Raw genomic sequence first — 17723 nt, 5'->3', positions numbered from 1 at the left:
ACTTTAAGGTGTTACCGTGGCTGATCGCGGCTGAACGTCAGACCGAGGGAGGACTGCATGGGACTAGGATGAGCTTATGCTGCAGGAGGAAGCTGAGAGTGAGTATCAAATCTTTAGTAAGTTTGATCTCTGGTACACTTTAACAGTTCTAAAATACTGTTCTGCTGCTAGCAACTCAAAATCATTTGAAGCCTTTTAAACTGTTTTTAAAGTTTTTGAAATAAGCAAACATCAATCAGAGAAAAATGTGATGAGTAGAGTGGATGATTTAAGCAGTTATAACCTGTATTCTTCAAAATAGTTATTGTCTTGCCAGCCTTCTGATATATACGTTCTATGTAATAGGTTCTTAGCATAAAGACTTTATGGAGATACCTACTTTGTTGAAAGCAAAAGTGATTGTGACCTTTCCTGTTAAAATATTGGATCTTGAATTTCTTTAGCTATGGGAAAACTCAGTGCCATCACAGTTGTTCAGTTTCTGGATTACATTGGCATAACCATGTTTCATCAACAACAAATTGTTAAATAAATAAAACATTTCAAACTTAACTTTGAGATGTAGTCTCAAAATTGTTTCTCATCTCATTTAAAAGTGTTGGTACCAAGCTGGGACGACAGCTTCTGAATAACAAGCTGCACTTTAATTATATACCCAACGTGTTTCCTGGATATCTCTAGTGTAGGCAGTCATTTTAACTAAAATTCAGCAATATGTCAAAGAGTTTGCATTCTGAAATCACAAAATTGTAGTTTATTCCAAATGTATTATCACACAGTTCTCTAAGAAATAATAATAAATAAATAAACAGGTGAATTATAAATAAACAGGTATTTATTTCAGCCACAAACAGAGGAGATATGTTCTAGCAGATAAAAGTGCAACTCTCAAACTTTGACACTGAACCTGAATGCAGATATGTCACATGAAATAAATTAAACATAAAAGTTTTACGAAGGTTGAACAGTGAGCACTATACATGGTATAGAACCACTGCTGTGTTATTGACTAGGACACTGGACAGTAACTAAGCATGGCAACTCAGATGTAGCTACTATATATACTGGGGTTGCAGAAACAAATTCCTACCTAGTACACATTAACAATCCTAGCTAGATACAAGTTTTCTAACCATACATAGTATGCTCCTAAGCTACCTATCTGATCAATACAATAATAATAATACTAAACACTAAACAGTACCTATTACTGTACTCTTGATAACTAACTAGTAGGTAGTAACTACGGTAAGTACACACAGTTCTACCTATGTAAAGCAATACAAAATAAATCCTAGTAATGACAGTTCTCAGTAGGTGCAATACTACTAGCTAACACATGGGCAGCCCTAGTTATAAGTAGTAACTTAGTACACACAGTTCTACCTCTTTAAATCAGCAAAAAATAAATCCTAGTAATCCCAGTGCTCAGCAAGTACAATACAGCTAACGGTTTTCTGTTACTGCAGCACAATACAGTTATTTCCCTGTCTCTCTGTCCAGCTCCCATCACACAGAAATCACAATATAGAGTAAAAATCTCCAACCTCAACCCACCTTAACAAATGCCTGTGGTGGGATCTGTGCTGATTGGCTGCAGGAGCTTGCTGTGGTACCCTGGGAGCAGATGATTTGCCCAACAGACCCAACAGGTAACTGCATATGGCCAGTTTAGCTGAAAAATTTGGCAGGCAAAATTAGCCCGATTTGCCATGAGATAAAAACTTGATATTCTTGCTCTTTCATCCCTACTGCAGTGCCAACATCAATGCAATAAAAGCTGGTTCAGGTAATTGTAAGGAACATGGAGGAAGCAGCTGCGGGTAGTCTGGCGTCCTCCGCAGCTGCCTCCATTCCGCTGCCCAGTATGTCACCCGTGCCTCCGGCGTCTAGCACGCCGAGGACGGGTTTGTCAGCTGCCCATAGGGTTGTCGTGACGCGTGCGCGCACACCGTCACGGGCTTTATGCGGCAAGGAGGCGGCTCAGCTGACCTACGGGCCGGCTGACGTCACGCCATGCGCCCGCCGCCGCTGATTGGCCGGTCACAGGGGGGTGTGCTGCGAGGTCTCCTCGGGCTCTTAAGCCCGGAGGATTCAGTCCTTCTTTGTCTGCTGTTGCGAATGCTACGTGTTAGCACTCAGACCCTTAGATAGATCCGGTGTGCTTTGATCCGGGCGGAAACCGGGGATTTCACACAGACTAGGATTATCATTGTTATTGATATATTGCTTGATATCTTGTGTATGACTCTGGCTCTCTTCTGACTTCCCTTTCGCTTTACGTCTCTGTACTTTAGCCCATCTGATCCTGTTGCTAACTCTGCCTGAATTACCTTTATCCTCTTGCCTGCCAATTTTGTACTGTATCTTCCTGTCTGTTGCCAAACCAATCTGTCTGACTACTCTACTCACCAGTGAGCCCTTGTCACTGGTGAGGTTCATTACTGATAGTACCCACCAGCTCCTCTGGTGAGGACTACTGTATTGTTATTATCCACCAGCTCATCTGGTGATAGGCTTATGTACTAATATAGTGCTCACCAGCTCCTCTAGTGAGGGCTACTGTACTAATAACATCCTCCAGCTCCTCAGGTGAAAGCTGCCGTACAGATAGTACCCACCAGCTCCTCTGGTGTGCTGCGAGGTCTCCTCGGGCTCTTAAGCCCGGAGGATTCAGTCCTTCTTTGTCTGCTGTTGCGAATGCTACGTGTTAGCACTCAGACCCTTAGATAGATCCGGTGTGCTTTGATCCGGGCGGAAACCGGGGATTTCACACAGACTAGGATTATCATTGTTATTGATATATTGCTTGATATCTTGTGTATGACTCTGGCTCTCTTCTGACTTCCCTTTCGCTTTACGTCTCTGTACTTTAGCCCATCTGATCCTGTTGCTAACTCTGCCTGAATTACCTTTATCCTCTTGCCTGCCGATTTTGTACTGTATCTTCCTGTCTGTTGCCAAACCAATCTGTCTGACTACTCTACTCACCAGTGAGCCCTTGTCACTGGTGAGGTTCATTACTGATAGTACCCACCAGCTCCTCTGGTGAGGACTACTGTATTGTTATTATCCACCAGCTCATCTGGTGATAGGCTTATGTACTAATAGTGCTCACCAGCTCCTCTAGTGAGGGCTACTGTACTAATAACATCCTCCAGCTCCTCAGGTGAAAGCTGCCGTACAGATAGTACCCACCAGCTCCTCTGGTGAGGGCTTCTGTACTGATAGTACCCACCAGCTCCTCTGGTGAGGTATTTGCTAGCTATTAAATACTACTGTTGCACCAAGCACTATTCATTGTACATCTCCTGTGTGTGGCTACACCTGTTACACCTTCTGTATTTGTTGTCACGGCAGCTTCTGATATACCAGCATTATAGGTGATTCTGCAGATCACATTATAATCAGGTATTTATCTGCATTATAGGTGATACTGCAGATCACCTAATAATCAGATTCTGCCTCTTGCTGACACAGATCGTTACAGTAATCCAATTTTCTTGCAAGGTTTTGAAACTTAGGGTTTCTTCTTCAGGCATGATACAAAACTGGATCAAAACCGATTACATTTTGACTCAGAAATAATGTCAGAGTTGTGTTTTTTTTAGTTTATTTCTGATTCTGATGTTTAAGCCTTTTGGAAACAATTTTTACTTGAGGGCCCGTTTCCACTATCTTGTGGAGGATTCGCACAGCCAATACAAGTGGATGGGCCTGTTTCTACTTGTCAGTTTTGCTGTGCGTTTTTCTGTGCAGGATTTTTCTGCATGGCACAGCCCTCAGAATTCGCCTGCGTGTGGAATGCAGGCGAATCGCACGCAATGTATTTAATAGGGAAATCGCATGCATTTTTCCCATGCGTTTTTTGCCGCGAAATCGCATGCGATTTCGCATAGGTACCCATGTTAATTCACACAGGCAGTGACATGGTTAAAATCGCATCACCCTAACCTATGCGAAATCGCATGCGACATTGCGGCAAAAAACGCATGCGGAATCGCACCCGCATGCGATTTGCCTGCGGTGATTCGCCGGCGATTCCACAACGCTATAGTGGAAACGGGCCCTAACAGTTTGTGAGAGAGAAACAAACAAAAGTAAGCTCATTGGCTGGAAAACATTGCCCAGCCTCACAGTAACTCCCACTGGCCAAATATCCTAGAAAATCATGACATAATTAAAAAATATTTGGTTACGTGTTATAAAGGAGCAAGTAGATCAGAAAAATGTAGTCAGTCTTGGAAACAGGTTTAACATCTTTCATCCTCCATACAAAAAGTAATATTGTTGCAAATCAAAGGTATCTTGTGATTACAAAATTTTAAAATGTCTTATGCAGTAAACAATACAGTACAGTTTTATTATTAACACATCATGTAATACATAGTTTCATGACCCTAAAGACCATCCCCAAAGTAAAGGTTTCTAGGGTCATGTGACTTCTATTATGCAAGATAATTAAAGGTATTTCTCCATGGCATTTTCTTCTACTGAACAACGTTATATCAGTAGCCCATCAGGCAGGAATTGTGCCCGGAACTGGGTTTTAATGAATAGCGATGCAGCTTCATAAAAATGCAATATTAAATCTTATGCAGGTTACATTCTAGCCAGGATTCTTTTGGAGATCACCTCAGCTGAGTTATCATTATTACTGCAGAGGGGAGGAATGAAAACGGTCATGAATTCAGGAAAGCAAGTCAAAGAAATTATACAACTTACACAATGTTTATGCACATCTGATCTTTCCTACAGAGTAAAACGTTACTTATCAAATTATCTCTATACAGCTCAAGTATTTTAAAAAGTAACTGTCGGGCTTAAAATAAAAAATAAATTCTTTCTTTTTATCTGGTAAACAAGTAATAAGGATGCTTACAAGGTAATCCAAAAGTTAAAAATCACTCTTATTTTTCTTCTGCATAAAACATCAGTCCCCAGTTTCTCTGGCTCTTATTTGGTACATCTGCCACACAAAGGAAGTTGCAGGGCATGCTGGGTTTTCTTTTTTTCTCTTTAGATTCGTCTCTGACTTAACTAATGCAGCCTGATTGTCTGAAGCCTCTTTCCCTCCTGTTTTCCCCTCCCACACCTCTGTTCCTCTCTGATTGGCCAATAGTTCTCAATGCACTTTCTACTGCAGACCTGAGTGGGAGTGTCTGAAGACTGGTAGGGGGGCGTGCAATGATACACAGACAGAGTAAGGGAGGAAATTATGTCAGGATTGGCTTCAAGATAGACACAGACAAAATGGAAAATCCTAAGAAGAAAAATCACTAGGATCAAAATGTGGACAGTGCAATACAAATGTTATGTAAGTAGAGCAAGTATTTATCTACTTATATATGTGTTGTTGTTTTTCTGAGGTAGTATGGCTGACAGCTCCACTTTAGAGAGTAAGGGCCATATCCTATTCACGGTGATAAGTAGCTTGCAGATGCGAGCTACTTATCACCTTGCCATCGCGCGAGGATTACCGGCAAATCCTATTGCCCATATCCTTTGCGCGATGGCCGACCTTTAAGGAGCATTACTCAGGTGAAAGCCTGAGCGATGCTCCCTATTACCAGGCGATGGGGAGTGAGGTTTACGCTGTGGTGCTGTCCATCAGCACCACGGCCTCACTCCCCACACATGCGCACTCGCCCGCCGAACATCGCCGACATCTTCCGCCGCAGCATCTGGGGGTCTCCTTTAATAAGGAGACCCCCAGAGCTCCCCGTCGGGTCACCGCACACTGTAGAAGCCCCCCATGTAGCTGCGCCTGCTCCCCTGCATACATACCACCGCAGATCACCCGACGCCTCTCGCCGCAAAATCCGTCGTGTAATTTCAGTGTATCTGACACTGTAATTACTGTGCGCATAGAAGGAGCCCGGGCAAAACATCTTTGAATTTGCAGCCTGGGCTCCCCATTGGCCCGCTGTGTGAGCCATTTTATTGGTTCACCGGATTTTATTGGTTCGCCGGAGGCGTCAGGTGATCTGCGGCGGTATGTATGCAGGGGAGCAGGCGCAGCTACATGGGGGGCTTCTACAGTGTGCAGTGACCCAACGGGGAGCTCTGGGGGTCTCCTTATTAAAGGAGACCCCCAGATGCTGCGGCGGCGACGTGCGTTAGCTAGTTTAGACCTGCTTTTTGCAGGTCTAAGCTAACGCTCATGTCTGCCGGGAAGTATCGCTTCCCGGAGGCATGATAAGGGTATTTGGATAACGTGTTAACAACTCGCTGGGCGATTATATCGCCCAAGCGAGTTCTTTTCCACCTGGGGGGGTCTAAAGTTTTATAAGATTAGGCGATGCTCCCATCGCCTAAGTTAAGAACTCGCCAGTGCTTAGCACTGGCGAGTTCATCAATAGAATATGGCCCTAAGTGTCAGGCATAAAATAAAAAAATCAATTCTTTATTTTTATCTGATAGAGAAGTAATAAGGATGCTAGCAAGACAATCCAAAAGTTAAAAATCACTCTCATTTTTCTTCTTTATAAAACATAATTTCCCAGTTTGCCTGGATCTTATTTGGTACATCTGCTGCACAAAGGAAGTTGCAGAGCATGCTGGGTTTTCTTTTGTTTTTTCTTTAGTCTCCCCTCCGACTTAACTAATGCAGCCTGATTGGCTGAAGCCTTTCTCCCTCCTGCCCTCCCCCCCCCTCCCCCCCCCCCCACACACACACACCTCTGTTTCTCTCTAATTGGCCAATATTTCTCAATTAACTTTATACTACAGAGCTGGGTGGGAGTGTTTGAAGAGTGGGAGGAGGATGGACAATGCATACACAATCAGGCTTAGAAGAGTAAGGGAGGAAATAATGTCAGGATTGGCTTCAAGACAGACACAAATAAAATGGAAAATGCTAAGAATGTTTACACTTTTTTTTACTATAGAAAAATCACTAAAATCAAAATGTGGACAGTGCAATATATATGTTATGTAAGTAGAGCAAGTATTTATCTACTTAGATATGTGTTTTTTTTCTGAGATAGTATGGCTGACAGCTTCTCTTTAAACCTGCCTTCTTTTGCTCTAAGCTGCTACTGAGATGGGAGTGATATCTCCAAATTCTGTATATGTATAGCCAGAATTTGAATGGATGTGATCCAATGAGGCAAAAAGCATAAGGAGAATTCTGGTAATCTTTTACATCGGGTTGTATGCTGCTGCCATGGTTTCCAGCCATGTTACAAAAACAGTGCTGCAGGCTGTAGATAAAAGATCCTTTTAATGGTTTTCTGTAACAAAATGACTTGTGTAGTGAAGAAATACTGTAATATATATTTTTGCAGGAAACCTGTACACACACACACACACACACACACACACACACACACACACACACACACACACACACACACACGAACATCAAAAATAAGGATAGAGAAAAAAAAAAAAATAATGCAAGATATTGAGTAGGCCATGTTACCATGTAAATACAAGTAATAAAGAAAATAGTAATATTAATATAATCTCTAAAAAAGCACACATTTTAAATAAAGTTGTAAAAGAATAACAGTAATACAGTTTTAATATTAATCTGCCTCAGACATCAAAACAATATTTTAAAAACTAAGGGTTTAAAAACTATTAATAATGTAAGCAAATATACACAATTAAAAATATGTATAGAAGTAATATAATAAATAAAATGATCAATAGCTTAATTGACAGGGTTTATGCCATCACTTTTATGTCCGACAATAGTATTTATGGTGGCTTGATAATTAAGCACTTAATAAGCACTATCACTAACATTACCCAACATTTTCAGCACTAAGGGGGGGATTTTTCTTTTTTCCCAATTTTTCTCCTATTTATAAAAATTTAAAAACAGCAACATAGCGGTTATCATATTCACTTGAATTACCTGAAGAAAAACCCCCCATTTCCCAACCAATTACAAGCCATTCAATATAAAATATATTTATATTGCTTATATAAGATAAGTAACCGCATCTCAATTGAGAGGAGGGATGCACTTTGGGTAGAGTGCGGTTTTGTTTATCACAGATACATGGGAAACTTTAATGCTTTCAGGAACTGACTGTATATATTATTTTGTGTGCCTCTGAGGAAGTGTTGGTACATTGCGAAATATGTATCAGGCTGTCTTTTTGGGACTCTGCATGTGAAGTTGCATAGGAATCTTTGATCTGTATGACTCTGAAGATTATTTGTAGAAGAATGAAATGTGATGCTTTTCAACTAGAAAATCAGTGTCTTGGCTCCCTTTAAGACCCAAATCTGCAAACTTTTGGTGTATTTATAAGTTAATAGGGGAGGAGCATACTTCCTTTGTTGGAATTGTACTTTTTGATGGCTGCTATCACTTGATCCCCTTCCTATGAAGTTGTGAGTAAGGGTGCTTTGACACACTGACATGTAGCATTGTAACGGACACTGCTTTGCACACTGTAATGGGGTGGGATTCAAAGTCTCTAAACAGTTCACACTTAATCAGTTGTGATGCAGTGTAACTGATTATGTTGTTATAAGGCAGAACCTGCAGTACATTGCTAGAATAGCATGCCCTGATGCGTACAATTTTGGCAATAAAGGTGCACATTGGTCCGTTGCTTGCCAACACAAATGTTGCTATTGATTGTGATATGTGCATGTTATAATACAACACCCCAGTGTGACAAAAGCCTTAGACTGAAAAAAGATTTGACAATCGAATTGCTCTGTGTGTGGTCAGACTGATATATAAATAGATAAATGTTTTCTTTAAGACTGTGTACAGTAATTGGGATATACTGACATTGTGCAAATAATGTTTTGCTTTACGTGTCATAGGAATAGAGGGGTAATGCTTTCATAATCCGTGCAATAATCATTCATTTATAGATTTATTGCTATGAGAACATGCATAAATTACTCAGCAAAATTAAAATAATTCATTTTTTGTAAGCCTGCATGCTGTCTGAAGCAGCATCAGCACAGTTTATTTCATTTTCAGATCCTACTCAGGTTTCCCTGCAGTTTGTGAAGGGTTAAACCATTTTGACTGGTGATTATTTGAAGACACCACTGCTGAGCTGAAGCTGATAGGTTCAGACGTAATCCCAGTTTAAACTCCACCATCACTATAGGGGGTTATTATCAGCTGTTCTTCTGCAGACTAGAAGAGGATGCGTTCGAGATGTGCATGTTTATGCACAAAACCTGCTGTTCACTGCTCAATTTCTAGTTTGAAGGCTGTCGCTTGTCGCTTGAATTAAAATAGGAATGTACTTATACTGTCTGTACAGATAGGAGGAAGAAGAGGAAGAAAAAAGAATTTGAAGCACACACCTGGTTTATGTTAGAAAGGCACTAGGACCTTGAAGAATAGTCCTGCCTTATGAGTCAGCCCTAGAGCTGGAGCTCCCAACTCCTGAAAGCAGTGAATGAGAGGACAGACATGTGAATGGCTCAGCTGGATTTCAAAGCACTTTGTGGACTGGGCTGCGAGAAGCTAGGAAACCACAGGATCATTCAGGATTTCAGCACCTTGTGAAGCTCAGTTGTAAAGAAGCACAGGTGAGAGCTAAGCCCTGCATGCTGCAGTCTCTGACTACTCTTGTTACTACACAGGCATAAAAGTTTTCTGGTTGGGGAAGCTGAATGCACCCTTATAAAGCACCTTTCTGTCCTGATCATTAGCAGGACACATAAATACTATTTGCTGTGCAGACTGCAGCACTTCCAAGATGTTTTGAAGTCAGGTTCAGGCACTCCTAACCCTGAAGCTTTTTGCTTTGCTGGATTACATTCAAGTCTTAAGCAAACCTTGTCAGAAAAGTGTTTAGACACAGGAATCTTATAGTAGTGGATTTTTTCTCTTATCCCTTTTGTGATTGTTCTTTTCATGTGTTTCAAAAGCCTTTTTCAAACAACGTGTAGTCTGTCTGAGGATACATCCAGGCTGTTTCAAACAGTATAGGTAGATTTTTTTTTATTTATTTCTAAAGCAAGAATTAATAAGATTTCTTTTTGATTTAGTATTTTGTAATAATGTTGCGTCTCACAACTAGTATTAAACTACAGGCTGGTACCTGCTGTCTATTTTAGGGAATGCCCTGTGCAGAAGGTGTGGTGAAGCTACAGGTTCACCCTCTCCACCGTGTTTGCATCAGTAACCCTTTTAAAGAAAAAGCACAGCATTCACGTTGTCAAGCAAGTAGGTTTGGATTTTTGCAACATGATGCGTAATTTATGTACCAGGCTCACAATTCAGGCAGCGAGCATGACGGCACTCATTAAGCTTGGCATCAACCATCAAGAGTTAAGAAGTGCCTGTTATTAAGTGGTAGCTGCTCAGTGTAATCTTCTTACCTTACCAGTGTTCCGTCTGTAAAGCTGGCGGATAGCAAAGTAACTTCTTAGCGGATGAATATTGGGTGTTTTCACGCATTAAAGAGCATTAAATGAGAGCTTTACTCCACATAAACCCTGTCAGCTTGTGGATGCAGCAGGAACTGGACAGTGCACTTTTTTACACCATAGCTGCTCTTATGTTATCACATAAACAGGTAGGTTTTACACATATAAAAATATTCCACTCAGGTTTCAATGATACAAAATTCTATTATTTTTCAAAAAGCAAGATGAGTGCCCCCCACGATGCCAATCCACACAGTACGTGTCATATTGCAGAGTTTAAGAGCGAACAACCTTTTGTGTCTTATCCTTATATGCACTCTTATATCAGCTCCCAGTTGGCTGGGGTCACACTTGTTGAAATTATGGGCGTATGCCGCAATGCCAAATCGCATGCGAAGATGCAGGTAATGCTGATCTATGGGGTCATTGTAAGAAGCCACCTGCAATTCTGTATAGCGTTTAAAAAGATACAACCTGCACTACCTTTCTACACAATGCATGCAATTCCACATTGGAATTTTCTGGCTACTGCAGACTAAAAACGCCTGCGTTCAATGGCAGACAAACGCACATATCATGCAGCAAAAGGCTTTGGGGAATCGTTTGTGTTTCCCGCAGACATAAGTATGATCCCTCCCAGAAAGCAGGTGTAAATGGCTTATGCGTCACGTGTTTCAGTGGAGTGTGTCAAAACACTATCCTAATGCAATGGACAGTATAAGTTAATAAGCATTTGTTCTTTTTTATTAGCATAGGAGACTCTAGTGAGCTACAGTGGTTGTCATGTGGCAAAGTTTGGGAAAGACCGTTTTAATGCATAATACACTTCTTAAACGATAACTGTGTAATTACTATCATTGTCTGCCCTATTTAATGCAATAAAAATATATATATGTTTTGATAACAGGGAACTTGGTGATTTAAATGCACAATAGCTAGAGATGATAGTTGGTTGCTGGGTGTGAAACTAATGACAAAATAGGGGTGCGGTGTTTCTATGTTCAGTTTCAACAAGTGCTGTACTGCAACACTTCAACATCTTGCTGTGAAAGCAACATCTCTGGTACAGTGCTGTTAGCATGCTCTGCCTTTGATGAATCAAAGGTGTGCTTTAAAAGTAAAGCCAAGGGAAAAAAGTAATATAAAATAAATCTGTTGGCAATCTGGAGCTCATTGCTGTAATAAGGCAACTGTGGTGTGGTAGTCTGCAAGTGTCTATTGTATGCATCGCATGCCTGCAGAAAGCTGTTCTGTTACTGCCAAAGGCACAGATCAACTATTTTTTTTAAATATCAATCTGTTATAGATCAGAGTAATTGAGACAACTTTGAGGATATATTGTTGTTGTTTTTGTTTTATTTTTGTCTGTTGAAATTAATCACTAGTGTGCCTGAATGCTGTTTAGCTGTTGCTAAAGCTGCAACTTGTGTGCTTTTGTGCACTTGGGATGAGCTTCTGCATTGTGCTGTGTACACTATACTGTACATACTGTACATTTTTTTCGTCTTGTTGATTTATTGTTGATGGATAATGCTATTTCAATGAGTCTAAAGATATATCTGTATGGAATATGATAACTTGTTGGCAAAGCGCTGGTTTATTAGTTTATCTGGAAATGTTTGGACAGTAAGCAACTGTTTTTGGTGTCTGTACATACAAAAACCAACACTGCTGCCAGCCTTTTTTGCAAAAGTCAATTCCATTGAAAGCACAATGCTGAAACTAGGGATGTTCAGTGAGATGCTAATGACACTGGTTTACATGCACATTTTATGCCAATGGCATGCAGCAGGGAGCTGGACCAATGTAGACTGAGAGAAACTTCATTTTACTGGCCCAATTCCAAGCAGCATATAGTTTGCATTACATTTCCAGGAAAATTATTATATCCCATTGACCATCTCCAGCTGCAAAGAAGTTGTAGATATGAATTCCATTGTAAAAGATGTTCTATGAGAACAAAACAAAATTACCTACTTGAATTTGAAGAACATTTTTGGATGCTATTCAGTATGTTCTCATAAGGTGTGGACACCACTGGTCATATGTTAATCATAAAAGACAACCTATGGTGGTCTGTTAGGTCTCAGCACTCTTGACTTGGTGGAAACATCTTTTAGAAGGAAGTGAAAACAGGAGGGCTCTTGTAGAGCTTGCTCTAACCCCCAACCCTTAGAGATGCCCTGCGTTGTTCTCCTAATACATTTGGCACCTCTAGCACCAAAATGGAAAAGTGCCATAAACATATCACAAAAAACCTGCAGATTCACCCAATGGAGAGATCATGCCTGAAATGCTCTGCTGCAAATGTCCAGAAAATTCCCCAACATTCTTTTTTTGCCAGTGCTTTGACACACCACATTTGTTTCTCAAGACTGAAGTAATCATAAAATTTGCTTCGCTGATTTCCTGGCACAGTACTATTGTGATCTGTCAAAAAACAGAGGGAAATAAAGACCTTTTTGGCAACTTTTACCAGCTTGTGAACTAGTAAAGGGGTCTTTTGGAACAATTTACACTTTATTACACTTGTGAAAAATTTAACTATCCACTATGTAAAAAAATAGAAGCCAACCATCTCCATCTCCACACACCCTTTTGGTAAATACACAGATCATATGATACCTACTTATATCATGGCTATGGTGACATCACTTTATGACATCGCATGATGTAAGAAAAGGAAAGTTAAGTACTGTACATAGTACTCCTTTTATTTATATGAACTGTGAATTCTTGAAAAAAAATAGCTTTCCTAATTTTTATGCTCTAGGACACAACAAAAGCAAATGTAACCCCCAAAAGCTAATCTTTCAAGAAATGACTATCTATGCAAATGAAAGGGGCATTACATACAGCACACGGTCCTGCTTTTTATGCTGCACTAACACAACTATAAATGCCTAACTTGTAACTTAAATATCAGGAGTGTTAGGTGGGGGAATGTTACACTCTGTAACATAGTATACTGGGTAAAGATGCCACCTTTGACATAGCAGACCGGAGTCCAGGTCCTGGGTGAAACAAGTATCCATTCAGTAAGGAGTACTTGGGCAAGACTCCATAATAATACTCCAGGGTGGCCTACTCAGTGCATCCTTAGTGGCTGCAACTCTGAAGCACTTTAAACGTAATAAGAAAAAAGTGCTACAGAAATGTTACTTTTTTTTTTTTATATTATTTGATGATGATATGACTGGGGGATCCAGTGACTAATCCAATGACTGATCATGATGAGTAAGATGAAGAATTTCTGGGGGAAGAATCTTGTAAAGGGTAAAAATGTTTCATGTACCTGTTTATAAGTAGACAAGTAGTGTTTGTGCTATTTTTTTAAATAAAAAAACAAGAGGCTAAGCCCAGAGGAGTGTGGTCTTCTGCCTGGAAAGAGTGGGGAGATCATAATAAACTAATAACTGGTTCAAAGGATACATTTCCCAGTTCACATTTGCTGTGAATTATAGATTCGCAGCAAGTATCTGCTCACTGTGACATCATTCCCAGCTGGGTGTAACAGCGTGTGCATGCCTTGCAGTATGGCTGTGCAATTCACCTTGTAAGATACATGTATAATGAGATGAAAAGATATGTTCATGCTAAATTCACTTCTCAGCATTTCCTAACTCATGTGTTTCCAACTCATAATACACATAAATGAATTATGACACACAGACTGCGACATTCTGTGCAACAAGGATTAAGGCAGCTTAATATAATGCACTGCTTTCTACTATAAAATAAGAGGCAGACAACACTGAAAATAAAAAGTGATGTTAGACTGCACACATACAAAGTGCAGCTGTGGTGAAGAAAAGACCCATTTGTGTTTTGAGCTTGGTGAATTTTGCCTGTGGGATTAATAACTATATAAGCAGAACCAGCCACAGAATACCTTGGAGCAACCTTCCCAAGTTCCTGTCTAAAAAAGGTAAAAACAAATGATTCCCTGACATCCGGAAAGGACAGCTGGAGTGAAATTGAATTGATGTTCTTACTGTTTGAACGTGTTTACCAGATCTTTGCCATTGTAGTTTAAGTGGTTTTGGAAATAGCTGAGTGCGTAAGTGATGGTATTGCTGAGGTGGATGCAGAAATTGAGTCCGGATCATGTTCAAAATTGCTTCCAGTAATTTAAATCTTAATGTCTGTCAATCACCCATTCTATGCCTCTTTCTTACTCACAGGAGACAGTTTTATGTGTAAAAATGCAGGGGCGCCTCTAGCCATTTTGTCACTCTAGGCGAGAAAGCCTGGGGCGCCTCCCCCCCCCCCACATGGCGGCCACTATGCCGCCCCCCTAGACACCCCCCCCGTGTGAAGATAATCAGAATACGGCAGTGTTTCACCAGAAAATAATTCTACTGCAGCAGCGTTTCACCGGAAAATAATCATAATGCGGCAGCATTTCACCAAAAAATACACATAGGCAGGGCTCCACTTTCATGAGGCACAAAGGGGGACATAAGTAAGCACAAAGGGGGACAGAAGGAGGCACAGGGGTACTGAATAAGGCACACACGGTGACATAGGGAGGCACAGGGGGACAGAAGGAGGCATGAGGGTCAGAAGAAGTCACAAAGGAGGACAGAAGGAGGCACAAGGGAACAGAAAGAGGCACACAGGGACAGAAGGAGGCACAATGGATGACAGAGGGAGGCACAACGGGGGACAGAATGAGACACAAAGGAGGACAGTTGGAAGTACACAGAGGGGCAGCAGGCAGTACAGGGGGACAGAAGAAGGCATGAGGGCCAGAAGGAGGCACAAAAAAAAGAAAAGAAGGAGGCACAGGGGGACTGAAGGAGGCACACAAGGGGACAGGAGGAGGCATGAGGGTCAGAAGAATTCACAAAGGAGGACAGAAGGAGGCACAAGCTAACAGAAGGAGGCACACGGGGACAGAAGGAGGCACAATGGATGACAAAAGGAGCACAATGGGGGACAGAATAAGACACAAAGGAGGACAGATGGAAGTACACAGAGGGGCAGCAGGCAGTTCAGGGGGACAGAAGAAGGCATGAGGGCCAGAAGGAGGCACACAAAAAGAAAAGGAGGCACAGGGAGACTAAAGGAGGCACACAGGGGGACAGAAGGAGGCACAAAGTGGGGCAGAATGAGGCATAAAGGGGAGCATAAGGAGGCACAATGGGGACAGATTGAGGCACAAAGGGGGGCAAAAGGGGACACAGAAGGAAAGAAGGGACACAGAGGGACTGAAGGAGGCACACAGAGGACAGAAGGAGACACAAAGGGGGCAGAAGGAAGCACAATGGGGGACAGAAAAAAAGCACAAAGGGGGCAGAAGGAAGCAAAGGAAGACAGTAGGAGGCACAAAGGGGAACAGAAGGCTGCACAAAGGGTGACAGAAGAAGGCAGAGGGGGATGTAAGGATGTACAGGGAGACAGGAGGAGGCAGAGGGGAACAGACAGAGCTACAGGGAGACAGAAGAAGGCACAAAGGGGCACAGAAGGAGACGCAGGGGGACAGAGGAAGGCAGAGGGGATCGAGGTGGCACATGGGGACTGAAGAGGCATATGGAGACAGAAAGAGGCACATGAGGACAGAAGGAGGCAGAGTGGGACTGAAGGAGGAACAGGGGTTGGGCAGAGGTAGCACAGGGGGGCAAAGAAAGGCACAAAGGGACATATGGAGGCACAGGTGGACAGAAGGAGGCAGAGGTGGCACAGGGGGACTGAAGGAGGCACATGGAGACAGAAGAAGGCACAAAGGGAGACAGAGGGACAAACAGGGTGTCAAACATGGCACAAGGGACTGAAGGAGGCACAAGGAGACAGAAGGAGGCACAAAAGGGTCATAAGGAGGCACAAAGGGGGGGAAAGGATGTACAAGGAACAAAGGGACACAGTGGCAGCTCCCTGCAACTTACGCTAAGCAGATGCAGCAGAAGCAAGTAATAGAAGACCTGTTGGGGCATGGCTTTGCACAGGGGGCATGGCTTAATCCAGCAATATGGCGCCCCCAGGACCAATGGCACTCCAGGCAATGGCCTGTAATGTCTATGCCTAGAGGCTCCCCTGTAAAAATGGTGCAAAGCTATTTTCTTTGAAGCTCCACAGTTTCCAAAGTAGTACACACAATATCTCTATTTGCTATATATGGAGCATTATAAAAAGATACTGTAAGCCTGAAATATTTAATGAAAGTACTTTTCTACAGTTAAGGTACTTGGGGACCAGGGGAGGCAAATGGCTGCACTGCATAAAGTATTACAGTCATTAACCTAGCCCTTACATGTAGTCAATAATTTCTCCAAGTCCCTAAGTGCAACAGTTATCCACTGGCCCTTACTAGAGATGGCTAGAACCTCCGATTTTAGGTTCGCGAACATAGAATGCGAACTTCCGCAAAAGTTTGCGTTGCCTGAACCATGCAAACCGCAATAGACTTCAATGGGGAGGCGAACTTTCAAAACTACAAACACTAATTCTGGCCACAAAAGGGATGGAAAAAATGTTTCAAGGGTTCTAACACCTGGAGGGGGGCATGGCGGAGTGGGATACATGCCAAAAGTCTCTGGGAAAATTCCGGATTTGAAGCAGAGCAGGGTTTTAAGGGCATAAATCACATTGCATTGCTAAATTGGAGGCATAAAGAGCTTTAAAACATCCTGCGTGTGTATACATCAATCAGGTAGTGTTATTAGTGTACTGCTTCACACTGACAGACCAAACTCACTGTGTAACACAATGCAAACAGCTGTTTGTGTAGTGATGGCTGTGTTGGACTGGTGCGCACCATGGCGAGAGTGCAGGCGATGGCGGTTTTAAAGTCCATATGGTCGGACTGAGGTAGCTCAATGACAGAACAACAGTGACTGAGTGTCCAGCTGATCGAATTTGGTCTGCCCACAATGAAGCAACGACCTTATTATCTTGGGTCAGGTGTGCGCCCCAACACACTCATATAGCCGGTCATTGCTTCATTGTGATACGCAAGCCCCTTCACCACGGCAAGGTAACAATCACCAAGGGGAATTGACACATGTACATGCCTTTTGTTTTCTTGTTGCAGCCGCAGTTCAGCTAGAAAAATTAGGCAGGCATGTACACGCACCAGAAAAATGATTATAGTGGCCACTGCTAGCAGCGGCCTTAACAGTTCAGAAATCCACCTGGAGTCCTGGACCCTGTTGGTGGTGGCAGAGAAGGCAGTCAAGCCGCCTGCAGGCAGAGATGCTGTGTGGGGACCGACTTGGTCTTGGGGTTGGGGCAGGCAGTCACACGGCGTGCAGGCAGAGATGCTGTGTGAGGGGACTGAGTTAGTCTTCGGGCAGGCCTGACCATGCTTTGCAGACCAGGAATCAGATGGACTCTTGACCCAACGCTGCGTGCCAGAG

At 42.3% G+C, this 17723-nt stretch overlaps 1 protein-coding gene across 2 annotated transcripts in view; it reads left to right on the top strand.

The window, feature by feature from the left end:
* Positions 1-1525: 1525 nt before the first annotated feature.
* NGF (nerve growth factor) overlaps positions 1526-17723 on the top strand; it is a 154345-nt gene continuing 138147 nt past the window's right edge. The window contains exons 1-2 of one of the 2 annotated variants that reach the window (XM_068265559.1): positions 1526-1652; positions 9252-9522. The gene's annotated coding sequence lies outside the window, so the exon portion shown is untranslated. Of the gene's footprint in view, positions 1653-9114; positions 9523-17723 lie in introns of those variants that run through there. The other variant, XM_068265558.1, reaches the window with a different exon arrangement.

Source organism: Hyperolius riggenbachi, chromosome 2 (assembly GCF_040937935.1).
Source record: "Hyperolius riggenbachi isolate aHypRig1 chromosome 2, aHypRig1.pri, whole genome shotgun sequence".
NCBI classification, from domain to species: Eukaryota; Metazoa; Chordata; class Amphibia; order Anura; family Hyperoliidae; genus Hyperolius; species Hyperolius riggenbachi.
Note: the sequence above shows the minus strand (reverse complement) of the source record. Positions and strands in the feature narration are given on the sequence as shown.